The sequence below is a fragment of the Phyllobates terribilis genome, unplaced genomic scaffold, assembly GCF_046119375.1.
Source record: "Phyllobates terribilis strain yellow unplaced genomic scaffold, ASM4611937v1 Scaffold_2__4_contigs__length_985480577, whole genome shotgun sequence".
Taxonomy (NCBI): Eukaryota; Metazoa; Chordata; class Amphibia; order Anura; family Dendrobatidae; genus Phyllobates; species Phyllobates terribilis.
In genome coordinates this window covers 399,767,805-399,791,854 of record NW_027362762.1, presented here as the reverse complement: position 1 = coordinate 399,791,854, position 24,050 = coordinate 399,767,805, and positions in this window count along the sequence as shown.

The window sequence follows — 24,050 nt, the reverse complement described above, 5'->3', positions numbered from 1 at the left end:
AATGTCGCTCTGGTCCCTTCAAATGCCACCCCCAGTCTCTTCAAACGCCGCCTCTTATAAGTGCATGTACGTAGATGACGTCTCTCTGTCATCGCGTAGTTCCCGTAGTCTTGCGGCTGTGCAGTGGAATCGGAAAGCTGAGCAGGCGCGCCTCATTGTACCCTGTTGAACAGCCAGTGATCCCACTGCGCAAGTGCGAGACATCTTTATTGGTAGAAGAGAATGAAGTAAGAATGGAATTTAAAGTTGCGGAAAAAGACGCTGCATTGTTTGTCTTTGATTGATGTGTCATGTTTTAAACAAAGCTGCTTTGTTTTTAATATGTTGTGGAATTTGGCTTTGACTTTGATACAGTCAGGAATTGAAGCTCGAGGAAGGTAATTTTCATATGTCACGTGCAATCTGGGAAGAGTGAAGAGTCGCTGTGCGTCTGAAGATCTTTGGGTGTAGCTGAATCGAGCTGCTTGAAGGAAATCGACAAACCAGGAATTGAAGCTCGAGAAAGGTAATTTGCATATTTCCGGTGCATTCTTGGAAGAGTGAAGAGTCGCTGTGAGTCTTTACAACAATTCAACAACAGAAGCTAATGACAGATTAGACATAACTATTCAGAATGTTCGAAGAGAAATGTGGCACCCCAGGGGTCTGGTTACCACAGTAATAGAAATATTACGTCTGAAAGCAAGTGGGAGGTTTCCTGGTCAGGAGCCCTTAAGCATGCAACACCTCCTGCCAGTCCTGGGAGGGGAGGAATCTGCCCTTATAAACTAGGTCTGGGGCGGGGTTAGGGGAGAACAAGCAGACACAGGGAAAGAAACAGCAGGAGCTCTGTAGGAGCAGGAGCTGAGTGCCAGGGGTTGGAGCTAAGCAGAGTTCGCCCTGGCAGAAGAATCTAAGTACCGGACACCGGAGTCCGAGGCTGTAAGTATCTCTAAGTCCAACAGCAGAACCCAGCCGGCAGGGGATTCCAGGTCCTCTGGCCATAGAAGCCCGGAGGCTCAGTCACAAGCAAGGGACCAGCACCGCCATCGAGGAGTGGAGGCTAACAGAAGGCCCCAAGTCACCAGCCATACGGGTGAGCACTACACGGTACACTCAGGGACGTGGGCTACTATCACCCGCTTATAGCAAAGTAGCCAGGAAGAGTGCAGACAGACGGGGAGGCCTACAACTCCACCTGGTCAGGGGAACTCCTGTTTGCTCACAGACTGACCAGGCCTCTTATGCTAGCCAGTACTCCCGGGAGGGTCTGCCTTATTATCATCAGTAAAGACCCTGAACTGCACTGCAAAGACTCTGAGTCGTTCCTGTTGCGCTCGTGCACCATTACTCCCATCATTCACACTCATTGCCCTAAGGCTATACTCCTCCCGTGGGGAGTCATCCCATTCTCTGTTGCGCATACAACACCAGCCTCAGCGGCGGTACACCCTGACTGCAATCCACGGGTGGCGTAGTCGGACAATTAACCTAAAACCTTACAAATAGACTGCCACTGGTTTGACCACCCTGAGCCACGGGACCGGGTCACCGCCACGGAGACTATAACCCCGGAGACCCGGCTCCGGGTATCCCACACACGTGCCCACACGGCCCAGGGGATGCGTCAACTTTGGCGTAGTCGGCAGGATTTCTAGCCCGCAACCACCGGGTACTGCGCGCCTTTAAAAGCCTGTCATACCTGCCGTGGTGAAGTTTCCCGCGATCTTCAGCCGTTTTCCCGCCATCCGCAGCTGTTTTCCCGCCATACGCAGTCGTTTTCCCACCATCTGGTGCCATCTTCGGGACGCCACGCGGGAAGAAGAGGGGCGTGGACGCCGAAAGCGCGCGAGACCTGAAGCTCCGCCCTACGCACCGACGCTGCGCAAGGTCCTGGAAGGGAGAGAGAGCGATGCTGACGTCACCAGGACGCAACGCAAGGTCCTCGTCCGGAGCCGCACCAGCGGAGCCGCGGCCTACAGAAGAGGATCGTCGGAAGGTAGGCCACACTTAACTAGGGGAGAGGAAGATGACGGACACGGAGGGACCCTCTACCACCAGCGCGGCCACCGCCGCAGTAATGCCATTTACAATGCCTTACATCTCCGGAGCGGCCTGGCTGCCCCAATACTCAGGGGAGTCGCATACCCTAAGCGACTTTAAAGAGAGACTGTACAGCCTATTTAAGGTATACCCCCTGACGGAGGGCCAGAAAGTGAGCATATTAATAGGCCAGCTAACCGGCGCAGCCCAACGCGAAGTAAAGTCCTGGTCAGTCCGGGACAAGGAGACCGTAAAGGAGAGCTTAGCCCGGCTGAAGGACACTTTTGATACCCGCACCTCAGCCGAGATCAAAATTAGATTTTATGGGTGCAAGCAGCGGGCCCAAGACAGTATAAGAGACTATGCTTTGAGTTTGCAAGAGGCCCTGGGAGCCATTAAACAGGCAGACCCTGACAGTGTGCGGAATGCAGATGAAGTATTAACTGAGCAATTCATTGAGGGTCTGCTGTCCAACGCCCACCGAACCCAGTTACGTGCAATGGCCTTGCAGAACACTGGTTTAGACTTTGCAAAGTTAAAAGACAGGGCCATCCGGGTGCTCAGAGAACCGGCAACGGGTAGTGCTGTAACCCACCGGCGCCCTGCTATTACCTATCACCAGGAGGCGGCGCCCTTGTCTGCAGAGCCTATAGGAGCTGGTTCGCAGGCTTTGGACAACAACCCGGCTACAGACCTGCACCATCAGGTCCAAAAGCTAACTAAAAGCGTGGCCGCGCTAACCCGAACTGTGCAGTCTTTACAGGTCTCTCCTCCAGGTAGGATCAAGCTGGCCACCAGTCCGGAGGACGTCCCGTGGTACCAACAGAGCAGGATCCCATCGTCCAGAAGAAGACCCAGCGACAGATCCAACGAGGACGGACAACCCATCTGCCGCTGCTGCAATCAACCCGGACATATGGCAAGGTACTGTCATTTAAACGGGCACGACCTGGCGCAGAGGGCCAAACCCCAGGCATAAGATTATCAGGCCCTTCAAAGTGGCGTGATAAATATATAGGGGGATGTCCAGTCTTGCCTGTGGTACTGGATGGCATTCCTATGAGTGCCCTACTAGACACTGGGTCACAGATGACTACCATCCCGTACGTGCTCTTTAAGCGGTACTGGAATGACTCGGACATAACCCGCTACCCAGATGATGACCTGAGTATCATCGCCAGCAATGGTCAGCCCGTGCCGCAGGTGGGATTCAAAGAGGTGACCATTAAGATCGGTAAAGTCGAACTAGCGGCACAAGGACTGATCATTGTGGACATTGACCGTCGTGAGAGTCACCCTAAAATAACCTTGGGTACTAACGTGATTGAAAATTGTCTTGCAGAGATAATTCTCATTTTACAGCAGGTTGCCATGAACGCCAGTTCCAGCCAGCAGCGTGTCCTCCAAAAAGAGATCCGGGCACTGATGAAACGGCAACAGGTGGAATTATCTGTTGGTGAGATTGGTAGCGTGAGAATGTGTGAGTGACCCGTTCCCTATTGCCATGCCCCCGAAAAGTGAGATGATGATATGGTGCCGGGCAGCTATTGGTCTAAGAGGTAGAGACTACCAAGCAATGGTAGAGCCCGTCTACTCAGACAGTAGGCCCACCATTTTGACAGCACGGGGAGTGGTCGATGTACGCCATGGGAGGGTACCTGTCCGCATCGTAAATATCGGGGAGAGAGAAGTACACCTGCCCCGGTATGCCACGCTAGCCATATTGTTCACCATAAACCAAAATTCTGTGAAGGCCGTAGAACCCTTGCCTCCATCTCAACCAGAGGAAGGTAACGGCTCTAAGAAACAAATGGAGGACTGGTGTCAGCAACTGCATTTGGGTACTGACTCCACTCCCTCACACCAAAAACAGGGAGTCTACCGGGTGGTTCAGGAGTACGAAAGAGTCTTTAGTAAACACCCGCTAGACTTCGGGCGAGTAAAGGGGGTAGAACATCACATCCCCACAGGATACCATCCACCCATAAAGGAAAGATACCGACCTGTACCCCCTGCCCACTATCAGCATGCAAAGGGGATGTTGTGGGACATGAAGGAGGCTGGGGTAATCAGGGACAGCTGTAGCCCCTGGGCAGCTCCACTAGTTCTAGTGAAAAAGAAGGACAACACAATGAGAATGTGTGTAGACTACAGAAAGGTCAACTGTATCACACACAAAGATGCGTACCCGTTACCTAGAATAGAAGAATCTTTAGCTGCATTAAAATCTGCTAACTTCTTCTCCACTTTGGATCTTACTAGCGGGTACTGGCAGGTTCCGGTAGCAGAGGCGGACAAGGAGAAGACTGCATTCACCACCCCGATGGGTCTCAGCGAATTCAACTGTATGCCGTTCGGGCTCTGCAACGCACCAGGAACCTTCCAGCGGTTGATGTAATGCTGTCTGGGACACCGGAATTTCGAGACGGTCCTGTTATACCTGGACGATCTCATCGTTTATTCCAAAACCTACGAGGACCATCTGAAACACCTGGCAGAAGTGTTTGACGCCCTGGCAAGCTACGGCCTAAAGGTGAAACCCTCCAAGTGTCACCTGCTGAAACCAAAGGTACAGTACCTGGGACACGTGGTGAGTGCTGACGGAGTGGCTCCCGACCCCGATAAGATCACCGTGATTAAAGACTGGCCAAGACCCTCCAGCATAAAGGAAGTGCGGCAGTTCCTCAGGTTGGTAGGCTACTACCGAAGATTCATTCCCGGTTTCACCAAAATGGCAGCTCCTATGCAGAGCCCTTCAGGTGGGAAAAGCTGGAAGAGGAGTCCTTCCGCCAGCTGAAGATGGCCCTCACGGGGGATGAAATCCTGACGTACCCTGACTACGGCCAGCCCTTTATCCTCCACACGGACTCGAGCAACATCGGGCTAGGAGCCGTACTGTCCCAGATCCAGCAGGGGAAAGAATGGGTAATCTCTTACGCCAGCCGAAAACTACGGCCCATGGAGAGAAACCCTGAGAATTATAGCTCATTCAAGCTAGAGTTCCTGGCAGTGGTGTGGGCAGTGACCGAACGTTTCAAGCATTACCTTGCCTCTTCCAAGTTCACCGTGTACACGGATAACAACCCGTTGACACACCTGGACACTGCAAGACTTGGTGCCCTGGAGCAGAGATGGATGGCCCGCCTGTCCAACTATGAATTCACCATCAAATACCGGGCGGGACGCTCAAATGCCAACGTGGATGCCCTGTCCAGAATGCCAAACTTACCGGACGTAGGGGAAGATCCAGAAGAACTGGAAGAAGTCGAACTTCCTGTGTTCCACCCTCATGGGATTACCCTGTATTCCCACCGTGTAAGGGACAGGCGCTCTGCTACGTTCAATTACCCCACTACAGCTGGGCGGAGACACAAGACAGTGATCCCGCAGTCCGTCTGGTGAAGGAAATGCTGACACAGGCTGATGCCCGTCTTGATCCAGACACTCCGGAGGAGACCAAGCAACTGTGGAAAGAGAAAAGTAAGCTGTTTCTTTACAAGGAGAAGCTGTGCTGGAGAATGGTCAACTCTCGAACACATGAGCTGACCTGGCAGGTAGTGGTCCCAAGACGAGATGCGGCTATGGTTCTGGAGGCATACCACGACGGAGCAGGACACTTCGGATGGAAGAAGCTGGAGTTCCTGTTGCGTGGACGGTTCTACTGGGTAGGCATGAGAGGAGCTATCGAGAGGTGGTGCAGGGACTGTGGCCCGTGCAACCTAAGAAGGAAGGACCGTGCCAGCCAGAAGACTCCTCTGCAGCCCATCATCACCAGGCAGCCACTGGAGCTGGTAGCTCTGGACCATGTGAAACTGGCTCCAAGCAAATCTGGGTACGTCTACGCCCTCACAATCGTAGATCACTACTCCCGGTTCCTGGTGGTGGTCCCTGTCAAGGACTTAACGGCTCAAACAGCAGCTAGAGCCTTCCAGCAGCACTGCTGCCGTCCACACGGGTATCCGGAGCAAGTGCTGACGGACCAAGGAACAGCCTTCGAAGCGGAGGTCTTCCAAGAGTTCTGCAATCTGTATGGCTGCAAGAAGATAAGAACAACGCCCTATCACCCTCAGACCAACGGACTATGTGAGAAAATGAACCAGGTGGTGATAGACTTGCTAAAAACGTTGCCCCTGGAAGAACGCAGTCTCTGGCCTGAAAAACTGCCTGATCTGGTGGACTTATATAATCACATCCCTGTAGGTTCCACCAACTGTACCCCGGCTTACCTAATGAGAGCAAGACCTGGTAAGCTGCCTATTGACCTGGATATGGGAGTCCTGACACCTGAGGACACCTCGCCAGCGGCAGACTGGGATACAGAATGGCAGCAGCAGTATCGGAAAGTACAGGAGAGCGTCGAGCGGAGTCTGTCTCAAGCAAGAGAAAGGCAAGAGAAGACTTATAACCAGCATGCTCCCGCTGTTCCCCTAGTACCTGGAGAGCAGGTCTTGAAGAGAAAGAGGCGGCTCCACAAGTTGGACGACCAGTGGGAGAAGGACCCGTACACAGTACTGCCCTCAAGCCATGATAATTAGTGTTGAGCATTCCGATACTGAAATATCGGGTATCGGCCGATATTCGCGGTATCGGAATTCCGATACTTAATTCCGATACTTTTAGAATATCGAATACCGGAATCGGAAGTTCTCATAATGCCTGCTGGATGGCAAGCTGGATGGCAGCGCTCAGCTGCGATCCAGCCTGTCATCAGAATGCCATCCCAGCGTGGGAGAATTCTCCTGATTATTTAAAAGCCGGCGGGCGGTAAAAAGCCGCCGGCTTTTAAACAATCACACAGCCCCATACTGCTTCCCCGCAGCCTCCCACCCCGATCCTCCGCTCCCCCCGCCACCTCCCATCCCGATCGGAAATTAGGACCGGGCAGGGAGCGCAGCACCAAGGAGCGGGGAGCGAAGGACCCGGGCGGGGAAGCCGGCAGTGAAAAGACTTCACCGCCGGATTTCCCGTTCTGTGCTGCGCTTTCCCGCCGGTTATTTCAAATGAACAGCTGAGGTATCAGGTGATGCTGATCAGCTGTTCATTTGAAGTAGCCGCGGTGCCCTCAGAGGGTTCATGTGAGTTCATGCTTGACTGCATTGCATGAACTCACATGAACTTTCCCACAGCCGCACAGGTCAGCCTCACCTCCCAGACCGGTCATGATTGGTGTGTGTGGGTGTCTGTGCGGGTGTGCGCGGTGTGTGTGCGGTGTCTGCGGGTGTGTGCGATGTGTGCGGGTGTGTGCGGTGTGTGTGCGATGTCTGCGGGTGTGTGCGTGCAGGCAGATATAGGCCGATGTGACACTACTACTCCCATCGGCCTATGTCTGTCCCCCGTCCACTCGTGCCAGCAGGATCAGCTTGATGGGAGCAGTAGTTCCCATCAGCCTGATCCTGCTATTTAAACTGCCCCATATGTTATTTTGGCCCCCATAGGTTTATATTTTTGCCCCTATACATGTTTTATTTAGGCCCCCATATTTTTTTTTGTTTTTGGTCCCCAATAAATTTTAAATACATGTCATTGGTGGCCAGTGGTTACCAAAAATAAATTAGTTTATACATTACCTGTCCCCGCCGATCGCCACCTAAAATAAAGTAAAAAATAAAAAACTACACCTATACTCACCTAGACACCTAATTCCCCGAAGCCATCGATCTCCTGTAATAAAATGTAAAATAATAAACCACAACCTTATCCTTACCCCTCCGTAGTAGTCCACGAGTCTCCCACGAAGATCTCCAGTTTAGAGCAGCCACATAGAATGTGACCGCTCTGAACCGCCGCCGCCGCTAGAATGACGGGGCCGTAAAGCAGCCCCGTCATTGCATAAGCGGGTTCGCCGGAGTTCAGGCAGCGCTGCTCCGGTTAGCTGCTTTACGGCCCCGCTGTACCGTGAGAAATTCCCACGGTACAGCAGTGCCGTAAAGGAGGTCTCCGGAGCTGGTCTGACTGAATGCACTCCAGTGACCTCAGTCAGTGGCTCCCGCTGCCGGGAGCGGACGTGTTCCCGGCAGTGTGAACTTACAGCAGCCATGCACAGCTGTCACCATCTCCAGATGTGACAGCTGTGCATGGGAGATCAGCGCAGGAACGTGGACAGGTAACTTTTTTTTTTTTTAGTAAACTAAGAATTAAATAAAATGTTGTGTTTTATTTCAAATAAAAAATTTTTTTTTCTGGGTGTAGTGTGTGTTTTTTATTTTTAACTCTTTGTAGGTTAGTAATGGGGGTGTCTTATAGACGCCCCTCATTACTAACCTGGGCTTCATGGCAGCTGTCACTGACATGAACCCCAACCCTATTACCCTCTGCCACCGCACCAGGGCAGCGTGGAAGAGCGAGGCTAAGTGCCAGAATTGGCGCATCCTATGGATGCGCCATTTCTGGGGCGGCTGACGGCTGGTGTTTCTAGCCTGGGAGGGGGACAATATTCATGGCACCCTTCCTGGGTTATTAATATCAGCCCCTAGCTGTCTGCCTAGCCTTTGCTAGCTATTAAAATAGGGGGGACCCCACGTCATTTTTTTGGGGGGTCTCCCATTTTAATAGCTAGTAAAGGCTAGGTATTCAGCTGGGGGCTGATATTAGTAGCCTGGGAAGATCCGTGGGTATTACCCCCTTCCCAGGCTTCAAACATCTGCCCCAGCCGTCTGCTTAACCTCCGCTAGAGACTAAAATTATGGGGGATCCCACGCCAATTTTATTTTTAATAAATCCTTTATTTTAACACTAAATGACACTTGAGAGGTTAATAAAGATGCAGTCCCTAAATTATTATTTATTTTTTAATTAATTTTTCCCAAAAATTTTGACGTGGGCTTTGCCATATTTTTGTATGCCAGCCAGGTACAGCATCCAGGAACAGCCCCCAACTCCCAGCTGCCTATTTGTACCTGGCCGGACACAACAATATAGGGAAGCCCTTTTTTTTTAATTATTTCATGAAATAATTAAAAAAAATTGACGTGGGGCTTCGCACTATATTTGTGTCCAGCCAGGTACAGCAGGCAGGAACGGGCTGCCCCCAACCACCAGCTGCCTATTTGTACCTGGCTGGACACAACAATATAGGGAAGCCCTTTTTTTTAATTATGTAATGAAATAATTAAAAAAAAATTGACGTGGGGCTTCGCCCTGTTTTTGTGTCCAGCCAGGTACAACTAGGCAGCTGGGGGCTGTAATCCGCAGTGCTGGGAGGCCCAAGCTTTCTGGGCCACCCCCGCTGCAAATTGCAGTCCGCAGCCACCCCGGAAAATGGCGCGTTCATAGAAGCGCCATCTTCTGGCGCTGTACCCAACTCATCCAGGGCCCTGGTGCGGTGGCTCACTGGGTAATAAAGGAGTTAGGGCCAGCTTGGCATTATCAGCTGGCCCTAAGCCCGAAATTCATGGGGTCATGCCAATATTAGACATGACCACCATGAATTTCTAGTAAAGTATTTAAAAAAAACACAACACCCAGAAAAAAGTCCCTTAATTGAAATAAACACATAATTCTTTATTGTTCTAAATTAAACCATACTTACCATCACGCCCATTCCAGCTGAAGCCAACGATCTCCTGCCATAAAATAAAAATAATAAAGCAACCTCATCCTTACCTTTCCATGGTTCCCACGACAGCTTCAGCTCTGCTACATCGAGATGACAGGCTGGACCGCAGCAGAACGCTGCGATCCAGCCTGTCATCCCACAGACACTGAGAAGCGCAGGCATGCTTGCGCTCCTCAGTGTCTCGCTGTGACGGCATAAAGATGAGCCGAGGTCATGTCCAATGAACTCGGCTCACCTCATGCACGTCACTGACAGCGTGGGAAAATTCTCCTGCACTCAGCGCTTCAGCGTGAGAATTCTCCCACGCTGTCAGTGACGTGCATGAGGTGAACTCATGTCCAATGAACTCAGCTAACCTCATGCACGTCACTGACAGTGTTTGTGTTTTTTTTTAACTTTGACTATGGGGTTAGTAATGGGGGTGTCTTATAGACGCCTCTCCATTACTAACCTGGGCTTGATGTCAGCTGGCATTATAAGCTGACTTCAACCCCAACCCTATTACCCCACTGCCACCGCTACAGGGCAGTGGGAAGAGCGAGGCAAAGTGCCAGAATTGGCGCATCCTATGGATGCACCATTTCTGGGGTGGCTGACGGCTGGTGTTTCTAGCCTGGGAGGGGGCCAATATTCATGGAACCCTTCCTGGGCTATTAAAATCAGCCCCCAGCTGTCTGCCTAGCCTTTGCTAGCTATTAAATTAGGGGGGACCCCACGCCATTTTTTTGGGGGGGTCCCCCATTTTAATAGCTAGTAAAGGCTAGGTATTCAGCTGGGGGCTGATATTAGTAGCCTGGGAAGCTCCGTGGGTATTACCCCCTTCCCAGGCTTCAAACATCTGCCCCAGCCGTCTGCTTAACCTCTGCTAGAGCCTAAAATTACGGGGAACCCCACGCCAATTTTTTTTAAAATAAATTCTTTATTTTAACACTAAATGACAAGTACAGTAATCAACACTATCACTGTACTTCATATATATGTGACTGACATGTTTTTATCTATCTAATCTATGTGTGATTCTCTATTTCTTCTATTCTAAATTGTCGGGTACCGCTGCTGAATTGCCAGCCGGCTTTTTTAAAGAGACGGTGCATGAAAACACTATTATTTTTTTTAATAAATCCTTTACACTAAATGACAAGTACAGTAATCAACACTGTCACTGTACTTCATATATATGTGACTGACATGTTTCTATCTATCTAATCTATGTGTGATACTCTATTCTTTCTGTTGTAAATTGTCGGGTACCGCTGCTGAATTGCCGGCCGGCTTTTTTAAAGAGACGGTGCATGAAAACACTATTATTTTTTTTAATAAATCCTTTACACTAAATGACAAGTACAGTAAGCAACACTGTCACTGTACTTCATATATATGTGACTGACATGTTTCTATCTATCTAATCTATGTGTGAAGCTCTATTCTTTCTTTTGTAAATTGTCGGGTACCGGTGTATGCCGCTGATGAATTGCCGGCTTTTCGCGTAATAAATTCTACATTATTCTTAGTTGTTTTACTTCATGTAGAATTAACCTACAAGGAAAGAAAGGGTTTATTTTCATTCCGATATTTGTGTCCCATTGACTTGCATTGGTTTCCGGTATCGGAATCGGCGATATCCGATACGTTTTGGGTATCGGCCCGATCCAATCCGATACGATATTTCCTGATATCGGAAGGTATCGCTCAACACTAATGATAATCCAAAAGTCTGCATAATCAGTAAGGATGGAGGAGAAATCACAGCCATTGTCGGCCCAAGAGGCAGAAGAATCCATACCAGCAGCCCAGGAGAATCAACCCTCTGCTAGTAGTGAGCCTGCTGTGCCCCTAGTAAGCCAAAGAGTACGCAGAAAGCTGCCAGGCCTACCAACAACACCTCCTACACCCTGTAGTGCAGAACCAGATAGTGGGTTACCTAGATCCACCAGGAGCACTAGAGGACAGATGCCCGCTCGCTGGAGAATCTAAACTGTAATGTGAATTTACCTGTAAACTGCAAATGTTGAAAATGGTTTATGTTTGTTGCCTGTTTATTAATTATGTTTCTCTAGTTACCCTTCAGGTTTATTTGGACTGACAGGTTATGGACGCTGAGTAACCGGAACTACATTATAGATAGTTACACTTGGTGCTTCTTGCGAAAACGGCCACGGAAGAAAAACCTGTCTGGCGTGGCCTCCTTGTGGCCCAAAGTAACTAGCCTCAGCCTTGCAGCCACGCACAGGGCCAACGTTTAGGGTTTGCTTTGGACAGGTCCCCTACTCTGTTATAAAAACTTCACCTTGGGTGATATGGACACATGGTTACGGAAATGCCGTGACCTTAAAGACAAAATGTACTTTTTCCTGTTGTTGTTTATACCCTGTTATATTATGTTTTAAAAATGTGTTTAGTCACGGAGTACTAAAATTTACTAGGGGGGAATGTGGCACCCCAGGGGTCTGGTTACCACAGTAATAGAAATATTACGTCTGAGAGCAAGTGGGAGGTTTCCTGGTCAGGAGCCCTTAAGCATGCAACACCTGCTGCCCAGTCCTGGGAGGGGAGGAATCTGCCCTTATAAACTGGGTCTGGGGCGGGGTTAGGGGAGAACAAGCAGACACAGGGAAAGAAACAGCAGGAGCTCTGTAGGAGCAGGAGCTGAGTGCCAGGGGCTGGAGCTAAACAGAGCTCGCCCTGGCAGAAGAATCTAAGTACCAGACACCGGAGTCCGAGGCTGTAAGGATCTCTAAGTACAACAGCAGAACCCAGCCGGCAGGGGATTCCAGGTCCTCTGGCCATAGAAGCCTGGAGGCTCAGTCACAAGCAAGGGACCAGCACCGCCATCGAGGAGCGGAGGCTAACAGAAGGCCCCAAGTCACCAGCCATATGGGTGAGCACTACACGGTACACTCAGGGATGTGGGCTACTATCACCCGCTTATAGCAAGGTAGCCAGGAAGAGTGCAGACAGACGGGGAGGCCTACAACTCCACCTGGTCAGGGGAACTCCTGTTTGCTCACAGACTGACCAGGCCTCTTAATCTAGCCAATACTCCCGGGAGGGTCTGCCTTATTATCATCAGTAAAGACCCTGAACTGCACTGCAAAGACTCTAAGTCGTTCCTGTTGCGCTCATGCACCATCACTCCCATCATCCACACTCATTGCCCTGAGGCTATACTCCTCCCGTGGGGAGTCATCCCATTCTCTGCTGCGCATACAACACCAGCCTCAGCGGTCTGCCTCGCAGTGGCGGTACACCCTGACCGCAATCCATGGGTGGCGTAGTCAGACAATTAACTTAAAACCTTACAAATAGACTGCCACTGGTTTGACCACCCTGAGCCACGGGACCGGGTCACCACCACGGAGACTACAACCCCCAGAGACCCGGCTCCGGGTATCCCACACACGTGCCCACACGGCCCAGGGGGTGCGTCAGAAGCACCTTTCAATGTACCTGCAGAAGCATGTGACACAAAGACGCAGAATGATGAGGAGGCAGTCAGCACCCATATCGCTGAAGAACCGCTACCAGGCTCTCACGCAGGACAACTACGAAGATGTACATCAAAAAAGTGCTTTACCTACAAAGAACATTCCAGTAAGCAATCAGAAGCCTCTTGAAGAGAGAAAAAGTAACGCTGTGGTGAAGAAGAAAAGGAGAGTGGTGGTCTTGGAGGATTCCTTTCTGAGAGGAACAAAATTCGCTATCTGCCAACCGGACATCATATCACGAGAAGTGTGCTGTCTTCCAGGTGCCCTAATCAAAGATGAGTCTGATAGGGTATGAAGACTCTTCAGTGCTACAGACGACTACCCATGCCTGCTAATACACATAAGAACAAATGACACAGCAAAAATTACCTGGAAACTATATGCAGAGACTTTGAAAACCTAGGCAGGAAAGTGAAGGAATTTGGAGCCCAGTTCGTCTTCTCATCCATCCTCACAGTGAATGGACATGGAACAAGGAGATTGAACAGGATTGTACAGGTGAAACATTGGCTACATTGATGGTGTCATCAGCAATATTTTGGGGTTTTTGTCCATGGAGTGAATGACCTGTATGATGGACTCTTTGCTAGAGATGTGTTGCATCTTACGAAAAAAAGGAAATGCATATTTAATAGACGCTTTGCTACACTCATCAGGAGAGTTTTAAACTAATTCAATGCAGGATGAGAAATATACGGCCAGGAAAAGGTATTTGATATTAGAAGTGGAAATAAGAAACAAAGACAACACATTCTGAATGAAAATAGAGGAGCAAGAGAAACCGACTACAAACTGAAATGTGTCTATACAAATGAACAGAACATGGGAAACAAACAAGGAGAATTGGAGCTGCTAACACAGGAACAGAGATCTGATTGGAATACAAACCTTGAAGGCTGCAACTTATTTATAATAAACAGGCTTAACAAGAGGGGAGGAAGTGTTGCATTGTATGTTAAAAAAGCGTATATCTTCACAGAGATCCAAGCTTCAGAGAATGGTAGCTCTGTAGAAACTGTTTGGGTAAGAATATGAGGAGAGAAGAACATAAAGGACATTATTGTAGGTGTTTATTATAGACCACATGAACAGACTGAAGATATGGATGAACTCCTTTTACATCACATGTCTTTGTTCTCAAAAAAGTACAACATAGTGATCATGGGAGAATTTAACTATCCAGATATTTATTGGGAATCTCTCAGGCAACAGTAATGGGTCCAGAAAATTCTTATCTTCTCTCACTGACAACTTTATCTTTCAAAAGGGAGAATAGAGAAAAAGAGGATCTGCCATCTTGGACCTAATTCTTATCAACAGGGAGGAAATGGTTGAAGAAGTAAAGATGGCTAGGAATTTAGGAGGCAGCGATCATGCTATCCTCAAATTTTTTGGATTACAAGAGCAGGAAGACCTGTGAGGACTCAGACTTTAAGGTTGGACTTCAGAAACGCAGATTTTAATGAACTCAGAAAAAGGGCAGGGAAGGTCCAATGGCTTGATGGTCTAAAGGACAAAAATGTCCAAGAAGGATGGGAGATTTTGCTAAATGGAATTCTCAGTGCACAATCAGTAACAATCCCAAGAAGAAGGAAGAATTGGAAGCATTTAAAGAGAACAGGATGGATGAACACACAACTTATACACTTTCTAAAAAGGAAAAAATATATATAACAAATGGAAAGGGGAGCAAAGATAAAGAAGAATATAATGCTGTCTGCAGGAAATGCAGGGCAAGCATTAGAAGAGCTAAAGCCCGTAATGAAGTAAGGCTTGCAAGGGAGACCAAAAGCAATAAAAAAGTATTTTGGGGGAATGTCAAAAGAAAAAGATAAGTCAAAGATGTCATAGGATTTTTACAGGATGAAAAGGATGACGTGGTCAAAACTTTTAAATTACTATTTTACATCTGTGTTCTCTAAGAAAGCAAATGTAACATCAACTGATCTTCACTGTACTATAGAAGGAATAAAATAATCCACACTATCTATAAACAGAGAGATGGTGAGGGAACACTTTGCTAATTTAAATGAATTTAAATCTCCTGGTCCAGATGAATTACATCCTAGGGTACTGAAAGAGATAGCAAAGGAAATTGCAGAACCACTAGCCAGAATCTTTGAAAATTCCTGGAGAACAGAAGAAGTCCCAGAAGATTGGAGAAGGACAAATGTTGTCCCTATTTTCAAAAAAGAAAGAAGATGGAGCCAGGAAATTACAGGCCAGTAAGTATTACTTCAGTACCAGGAAAGATCTTTGAACAAATTATTAAACAACATGTATGTAAGTATTTGGATAAGAATATAGTAATTAACCAGAGCCAGCATGAGATTGTAGCAAACAAGTCATGCCAGACTAAGCAAATTTCCTTCTATGATGGAATCACTGACTGGGTGGATCAGGGAAATGTGGTAGATATAGTATATCTCAACTTCAGCCAAGCATTTGATAAAGAATCTCATACTATCCTTATTGAAAAAATTACCAAGTATGGGATTGAAAAGGCTACTGTTAGGTGGATTCATATCTGTCTCAGTGATTGTACTGAAAGAGTGGTAATAAATGATTGCACATCCAATTGGAAGAGTGTTTCAAGTGGGGTACCACAAGGCTGTGTCCTGGCCTCAGTCTTGTTCAACATTTTTATAAATGATCTAGATAAGGGAACTGAAGGTAAACTAATCCAATTTGCAGATGACGCAAAGCTAGGAGGGATAGCTAACACTAGAGAAGACAGAAAAGAATTCAGAAGGATCCACATAAGCTTGAACAATGGGCAGCTAATAGAATGGTATTTAACAAGGAGAAATGCAAGATTCTACATCTGGGCAAGAAAAATAGAATGGGAGGAATAGAAATAAGCAACAGCACATGTGAAAAAGACTTGGGTATACTAATAGATCACAGATTGCACATGAGTCAGCAGTGTGATGCAGCAGCAAAAAAAGGCAAACACAGATCTGGGTTGTATTAAGAGAAGCAAATAGTCTAGATCACATAAAGTAATTATCCACCTCTACTCCTCTTTGGGTCAGACCTCATCTGGAATACTGTGTCCAGTTCTGAGCAACACATTTTAAAAAAGACATAATAAAATTTGAGCAAGTTCACAGAAGAGCTACCAGGATGGTGAGCAAACTGCAAACTATGTGCCACGAGGAACAGTTAAAGGATCTTGGAATGTTTAGCTTACAAAAAAAAAACCTAAGAGGAGACTTAATAGCTGTCTACAAATATCTGAAGGGATGTCACAGTATAGAGTGATCATCCTTATTCTCATTTGCACATGGAAACAAGAGAAGCAATGGAAGAAACTGAAAGGGAGAACATACAGTTTAGATATTAGCAAAAACTTTTTGACAGTAAGAGTGATAAGTGAGTGGAACAGGATGCCATGAGAGGTGGTGAGTTCTCCTTCAATGGAAGTGTTCAAACAGAGGCTGGACCAACATCTTTCTGAGATGATTTAGCGAATCCTGCTTTGAGCAAGAGGTTGGACACGATGACCCTGGAGGTCCCTTCCAACTCTAACATTCTATGATTCTATGATCCTATGTGCGGATTAAATGAGCCTTTGATGCATTTCCTCTGCGGGAAGCGCACTAAAAATGCATGTGCATTTTTTACCTGCTGATTTTTCTCATCTAGTGCAAGTCTATGGGTAAAATCTGCACAAAAAAATCAGTGAACTCGCAAGAGAAATTGACATGTGGCGAATTTAAAACATGCACCACAGGGCAGTTTATGCTGAGTAAAAAAGAAGCTTAGTGGGCATGTGATATGTACTCACAAAACCCTGATCTCATCATCAAGTCTGGGATTACATGACAAGACAGAAGAATTTGTACAAACTTACTTCCACAGATCTGTGGTTAGTTCTCCAAGATGTTTGGAACAATCTACCTGCTGAGTTCCTTCAAAAACGGTGTACAAATATACAGTACAGACCAAAACTTTTGACACACCTTCTCATTTAAAGATTTTTCTGTATTTTCATGACTATGAAAATTCTACATTCACACTGAAGGCATCAAAACTAGGAATTAACACATGTGGAATTATATACTTAACAAAAAAGTGTGAAACAACTGAAAATATGTCTTATATTCTAGGTTCTTCAAAGTAGCCACCTTTGGCTTTGATGACTACTTTGCACACTCTTGGCATTCTCTTGATGAGCTTCAAGAGGTAGTCACCGGAAATGGTTTTCACTTCACAGGTGTGCCCTGTCAGGTTTAATAAGTGGGATTTCTTGCCTTATAAATGGGGTTGGGACTAGTGTTGAGCCACCCCCGTAGTGTTCGAGTTCGGTTCGGTTCGTCGAACACCCGTATGTTCGCCGAACTGTTCGTCGAACTGTTCGTCGAACACCTTCGAACACCGTTAAAACCAATGGCAGGCAAACAAAAACACATAGAAACACATAGAAAACACCTTCAAAGGTGTCCAAAAGCTGACAAACTGCTCAGAAGACACAACTAACACATGGAAAAGTGACAAGTACATATAGTCATGCGAAAAGAAAAGAGGTGGAGGAGTAAAAGGAGGGGGAGACACAGATATAGGCATGTCATGCCCTTCTAAAATCAAGAAAGGCTGGAGTAAAAATCTAAAATCAGCCTACCAACACCCAGACGTCGTGACAAGAAAATTAAAAAAAGAAATATCTTTAGGTAGAATGGCGGTTCCATTCAGAACACTTTCCTTACAAGACGTAGTGGTATCCCCGTTGTGAGGTGTGCCAAAAACGGAACCCAATACATTCGGACTAATCCACCATTTGTCATATCCAAGGGGCAGGTCAGTAAACGACAACATCGACGCGGAACCAAGTACAGTAGTATATACTGTACATCCTTTGGCAAGGCAATCAGGCGGATCAAGAAGTTGGGAAGGGTCACCCTAATGGCCAAAACAGACATTGATGCGGCGTTCCGGTTACTTACTACCTGTGCCTCCGAATAGTGTTCACCTATTGGGCTGCTTCTGGGAAGGAGCATACTATATAGATCGCTGTTTGCCCATGGGGTGCTCCAGATCCTGTTCACTATTTGAGGCGTTTAGTTGCTTCCTCAAATGGGTTGTAATGGACGTTTCTAAGGGGGCACATATTATCCATTACCTCGACAACTTCTTATTCCTGGGCCCAAAAGATTTGCCACAGTGTGAATACACGCGGTAGTCCACCTGTGAGAGGGAGAGAGCTGGAGGGAGAGCGGACACCACAGAGCCGAGTGGTTAGATGAAGAACGGAAGAAGGAAAGAGGGGGAGGGAGGTAAGGGAGTACAGTGGAAGGCCGACCTGAGCTCGCCCACGTTCCTGCTGGGCGGGGAACAGCCCTGGGAAGAAAAGCCGCTTGCGCATCCCTTTGAGGTTACGGGCGCGAGCGGGCAGAGGGACTACGCTGGAGTGCGAAGCCGACACGGCCAGTCCGTTCCTGCCCATGCGACCTCCGTGTCGCCGGGTTTGTGCCAGAGCCGCGGTGGACCCTGATGGCGAGCCCCCTCTCCCAATACTGGTGCCTGTCCGCTGGTAGGTCGAGCCCCCCCGCGGTTGGGGGGGAGTAACATCTGCAGAAGAAAGATCATCTTCCAGCCAAACTAAGATGTCTACTTCTTTTCGTGGACAATGTTATACGATCCCTTTCTTACGGACACGCCCATCGCTACAAATTCCAGATGAGGCACAAAAACAGCAGGTGCTTCAATGGATATCAAGTGCTCCTTCAAGTTGGCTCTCCTCCACCTCAACTTCAACATCACAAATACTCCAGTCCTCAGAGGCGTTGCCCCAATCGCACTTGCTTCCTCACAGCTCCCAAGTCTCCAGCTGCCCGTCTGAGTATGGGGTAACACAGATGGTTGAATCTGCAGAGCTGTTTACTCATACTATAGCCTGGGAATCAGAGGTCTTCTCCAGAGCTTCTGTGAATCCAGACGAGGAAATGATCTGCACTGATGCCCAGAATGTTTATGAGTCGGATCCAGGCCCAGATGAAAAAGGTTCTGAGCATAATGTAGACCCTCGTTCCCAAACTGTAACTCCTGTTGGTGGAGACAATCAGGAAGACGATGATGAGACTCACATACCTGATTGGAGCGACAACTTGACTTTTCGGTCAGGGCAGGAAGAGGTTGGCTCTGAGGACAACGGGTGTGAGAACACACAGGGTGATGATGACGAGGTTGGAGATTCCACTTACTGTGAACCCACAGTCAGCCAGTCGATGAGGTCAGCAGAGGAGGTGGAGGAGGATGCTATTGACGACGAGGTTTGGTTGCGCCTTCCTGGACAGAGACGGAGTACTGGAAGCACGTCAACAACTGCATCCTCAACCACAACTCTGCCTCTGACCACAAGTCGTGGTGGCTCTTTGGGTCGCATGGGCTCTAAGCCTTGCATAGCCTGGGCATTTTTTGAGGTCGATAAGGATGACCCAACTCATGTTATCTGTAACATTTGTCACCAAAAGCTAAGTAGAGGCCAAAAAATCCATAGTTTGAGTACTTCATGCATGAACCGTCACATGGATATGAAGCATAAGTTACAGTGGGAAGCTCACTGTGCTACAATGAGGCCTAGCGGGCCGGGCCAACCACCGTCTGCCCCATCTTGTGCATCCGCAGCTTCTTCATCCTCTGTGACTGGGGGGACAGCAGTCACACATGTTTTTGGATGCAGACCTGACACCTCTTTACCCGCAACAGCCAGTGTGATTGGCAGGTCGTCAGTTCATTTGGAAGTGGAAACACCTGCTGGTGTTGAGCGCTCTCCGACATCGAGAGCACCACCTTTGCATCTTCCTCACAGACCCGCAGTTTGCCGGGGACACCCTACTCAACCCCGTCTAAACACAACAGCCAGTCCTCGGTCCCTCAGATGTGGACAAGTAAAAGACCATTTCCTCCTAGCCATGAGAAAGCTAAGAGGTTGAATTTCACCATCTGCAAGCTCTTGGCTACAGAAATGCTGCCTTTCCGGCTGGTGGACACAGAGGATTTTCGAGACCTTATGTCCGTCGCAGTGCCCCAGTACCAGATGCCCAGTCGGCACTACTTCTCAAAGAAAGCTGTGCCTGCGCTACACCAGCATGTCGCACACAACATCACCGCTTCTTTGAGAAATTCTGTGTGTGACAGGGTGCATTTCACCACAGACACTTGGACGAGTAGGCATGGACAGGGGCGTTACATGTCACTGACTGGGCACTGGGTAACTATGGTGACAGCAGGACAAGGGGCTGCTGTCCAAGTCTTGCTGTCCACACGAGTTGTCCGTCAATCCTCTTTATCTCGAAGTTCCTCCACTGCTTCTACCTCCTCAACCTCCTCTCGGTCCTCCACCTGCACCCAAAGCCTGTCTGGTAATGCCACCCGCTTTCTAACTGTGCAGAAGGAAACCTGCACACCTCCTTACTATGCTGGCAGCAGGGCTCAACGGCATCAGGCGGTGTTTACTTTGAAATGTCTGGGAAATGTGAGTCACACAGCTGAGGAGTTGTGGTCAGCTCTGGAGACCCAGTTTCATGAATGGTTGTCTCCACTGGACCTGCAACCAGGGAAGGCCGTGTGCGACAATGCTGCAAACCTGGGTGCGGCCCTTCGCCGGGGCAATGTCACACACGTGCCTTGTATGGCTCACGTGTTGAACCTGGTTGTCCAGCAATTTTAAGCCCACTATCCCGGAATAGATGGCCTTCTGCAGAGGGCACGGTCGCTGTGTGCTCACTTCCGCCGTTCGCATCCCGCAGCTCAATGACTTACATCTCTACAGAAGTCGTTGGGCCTGCCAGTTCACCGGCTGAAATGCGATGTGCCGACACGGTGGAATTCAACTCTGCACATGTTGCAGCGACTGTGGCAGCACCGATAAGCCCTGGTGCAATATGTTCTGGCGTATAGCCTGGGCCAACGAGATCCAGAGGTGGGGCAAATCACGCTGCAGGAGTGGTCTCAGATCAGGGACCTATAAAGTTGACGCGCCCCCTGGGCCGTGGGGCCCCGGAGCCGGGCCGGTAGACGCTGGGGGTTGTAGTCACTGTGGCGGTGACCCGGTCCGTGACCCAGGGCGGTCAATCCAAGGGTAATTTGTATATATGGGTTTTATAATGTCCGACTACGCCACCTGTGGAGTGCGGCCAAAGGGGCCCGCCGCTGCGGAACAGTCCTCTGAAGTTGGTGGTTTTTCAGCAATGGTATTATTACTCCCCACAGGAAGAGTGTAGCTTCAGGGCAGTGTGGGTGGATGATGGTGGTTGTAGTGCAGGGAGTCAGTAATGAACACAGAGTCCGTGTGATGCAGTCCCAAGATCTTTACTCACAGTTGTTGCAGTCCAGATTACAGGTACCAGAGCAATCTCCCCGTCGTGCTGTGTGTACTCAGTGAGGGGCTCAGTCCACCCCCAGATAGCTCCAGAGTACTTAGCAGGACCCCCTTCTGTGTGTCCTTTCTCTGGCCTTCTCCCTGCACCTCACACCCAGTGACACTTCTATCCGGTACCCTCGGGCCTTGGCGGGCGACGTGTGTTCCATCTCCTGGGTCCTATGTGGCTACCTTCTTAGTGAGACTGGTGTGGACTTTGGCCTGCAGTACATGAAATGCTGCAGCCTCCGGTTTCTAGTTGAGCCTTGCTGTTTCTCCGCTAGTTGAGGTACCGGTTCCCCTTATCTGGCCTGACCCCTCTACCTCCTGGTAGCAGCGGGCGTACGGGTGGCCTTCTGCACGGCCCGTACCCCTAGGGTCCCTTCGGTTCCTGGAGCCTTCCTGCTCCCACTCCTCTCTTCTCTCCTTCAGTCCTGGGCCTCCCAGGCTAGGCCCGCCTCTGGAGCAGAGCTCATGCAGAGCCTCTGCTCCTGTCACTTCTCCTCCTCTGACTGGCTTGCTCTTTCTAAGATGGCTTCCTATTTATACTCTCCCTGTCATGTGCTCCCCTAACTGCTTTCTCCACCCACACTCACTACATAGGACCCTCCCACCAGCTAGGGACCTGGGACTGTGCTCTCCCTTAGGAGCAATCTCGCCCTACCCCCACTGCGGGTATGTGTTGGATACAGGTGTTAGGGTCCCAAGACATACTCCTTCCTTACCTGAGAGTGAGATGCAGTACCTCTGTGGCGACTGAACCCTCAGGGGCACCACACACCCTTCTGCACAGTTTTGAAATGGCGACGAAGATGTTTAGTGCTGACGACTATGCCATTATCAGCATGACTATTTTTGTGATTTACATGCTGGAGCACACGTTAAACAGAATTCAGAGTCAGGTGGTGGGACAAGAGGAGGTGGAGGAAGTAGAGGAGGAGTCATATGCGGAAGGGATAACATCTCCAAAGTCCAGACGGTCGGCAGCACCAAGGCGGCAGGCATGGGAGGGTGGGGGAGAGGGATTACCCAGGGCGCATGGTAGCAGCTAAACTGTTGAGGAAGGTGCAGGAGCCGAGGAAGAAGTGGAGGACGAACTGGCGATGGGCATGTAAGACTCATCAGATGAGGGAGACCTTGATCACATTTCTCTTGTGCGAGGTTGGGGGGAGAGGGCAGAGGAAGGAAGCATGATTCTTACCTCACTACCATCACAACAAGGACTTGATGCACACAACATCCTCCTAGATGCGCAAGACACATGAGTGCCTTCTTGCTGCACTACCTGCAACATGACCCTCGGATTGTCAGAATTCGAAGTAATCCCGACTACTGGGTTGCCACACTCTTAGATCCCCGGTACAAAAGTAAATTTGCCGAAATAATTCCTGCCATAGAAAGGGATTCACGCATGCAGGAGTATCTGCAGAGGCTGTTGCAGAATCTTACATGTGCTTTTCCACAAAACACCAGTGGTGCACGTAGTGAATCTCACAGTTCTAACTTGCAAACCGTGGGACTGTCGAGTCTTCATCACTCAAACCGTAACAGTAACACAGTATCTGTTGGTAACAGCAATTTTGTGGAATCGTTTCACCACTTTTTTTAGACCATCCTTTGCAAGGCCACAGGAGACAAGAAGTCTGACACATAGTCAACGCCTAGAGAGGATGGTACAGGAGTATCTCCAAGTGAACATCGAAGCTATGACTGTGTCACTGGACCCTTGCTCATTTTGGGCTTCCATTCAGGAAAAATGGCCGGAGCTCGCCACTCACGCCTTGGAGATCTTGTCATGCCCTGCAGCCAGCGTTCTCTCTGAATGTGTGTTCAGCGCTGCTGGTGGTGTGCTGACAGATAAGCGCACGCGGCTTTCCACTGAGAATGTAGACAGACTCACGTTCATAAACATGAACAAATCATGGATCCGCAAGGACTTTTCTACCCCTGTGTCATCCTGGGGAGACTAAAAGCTTGAGGATTTGGTAAAATCACCTCACCAACCGTTTTAAGCAACTCTTGGGCAATTGATGCCACTTAAGTGGTGTCTGTGCCACAATTTTTGGAAAAACTGGAGACTCTTTTTGGAGTCCCCTTGCTGTGTTTTACGTGACGTTGGCATCGTCAATTCCAGGTGGGTTGGGTCGCTCCCCCCCCTTTTAACTGTAAGAAACTACATACACTATGGCTTGGGGTAACACAGATGGTTGAGTCTGAAGAGCTGTTTACTCAGAGGTCTGCTCCAAAGCTTCAGTGTCTGCTAGTCAGCGTAGAATTTTTAACTGCATCTAGCCTAGGCAATACTTTGGGCGTAGTAGCCCAGCTGCGTAGCAAGCTGCACCGCCTGTGTATCTAATAAGAATTTTTAAATGCATCTAGCCTAGGCAGACTGTGGGGACCCCCAACCAAACCCAGACGCTCAGCCCCCCTACCGCCCCCCTTTCCTTGACAATACAATAATGTAACTCTTACAACTGGATGGGTGAGGATCGGTCACAGCTTTATTAACTCTTTATACTCATTCCATTAGAAAGGCATTTTATTTCTAAAATAATTCAGCTTGTTGCAGCATGCCCTGGGTCTCCACACCGGCAAGTTGGCCAACAAGTGTAACTCTCCAACATGT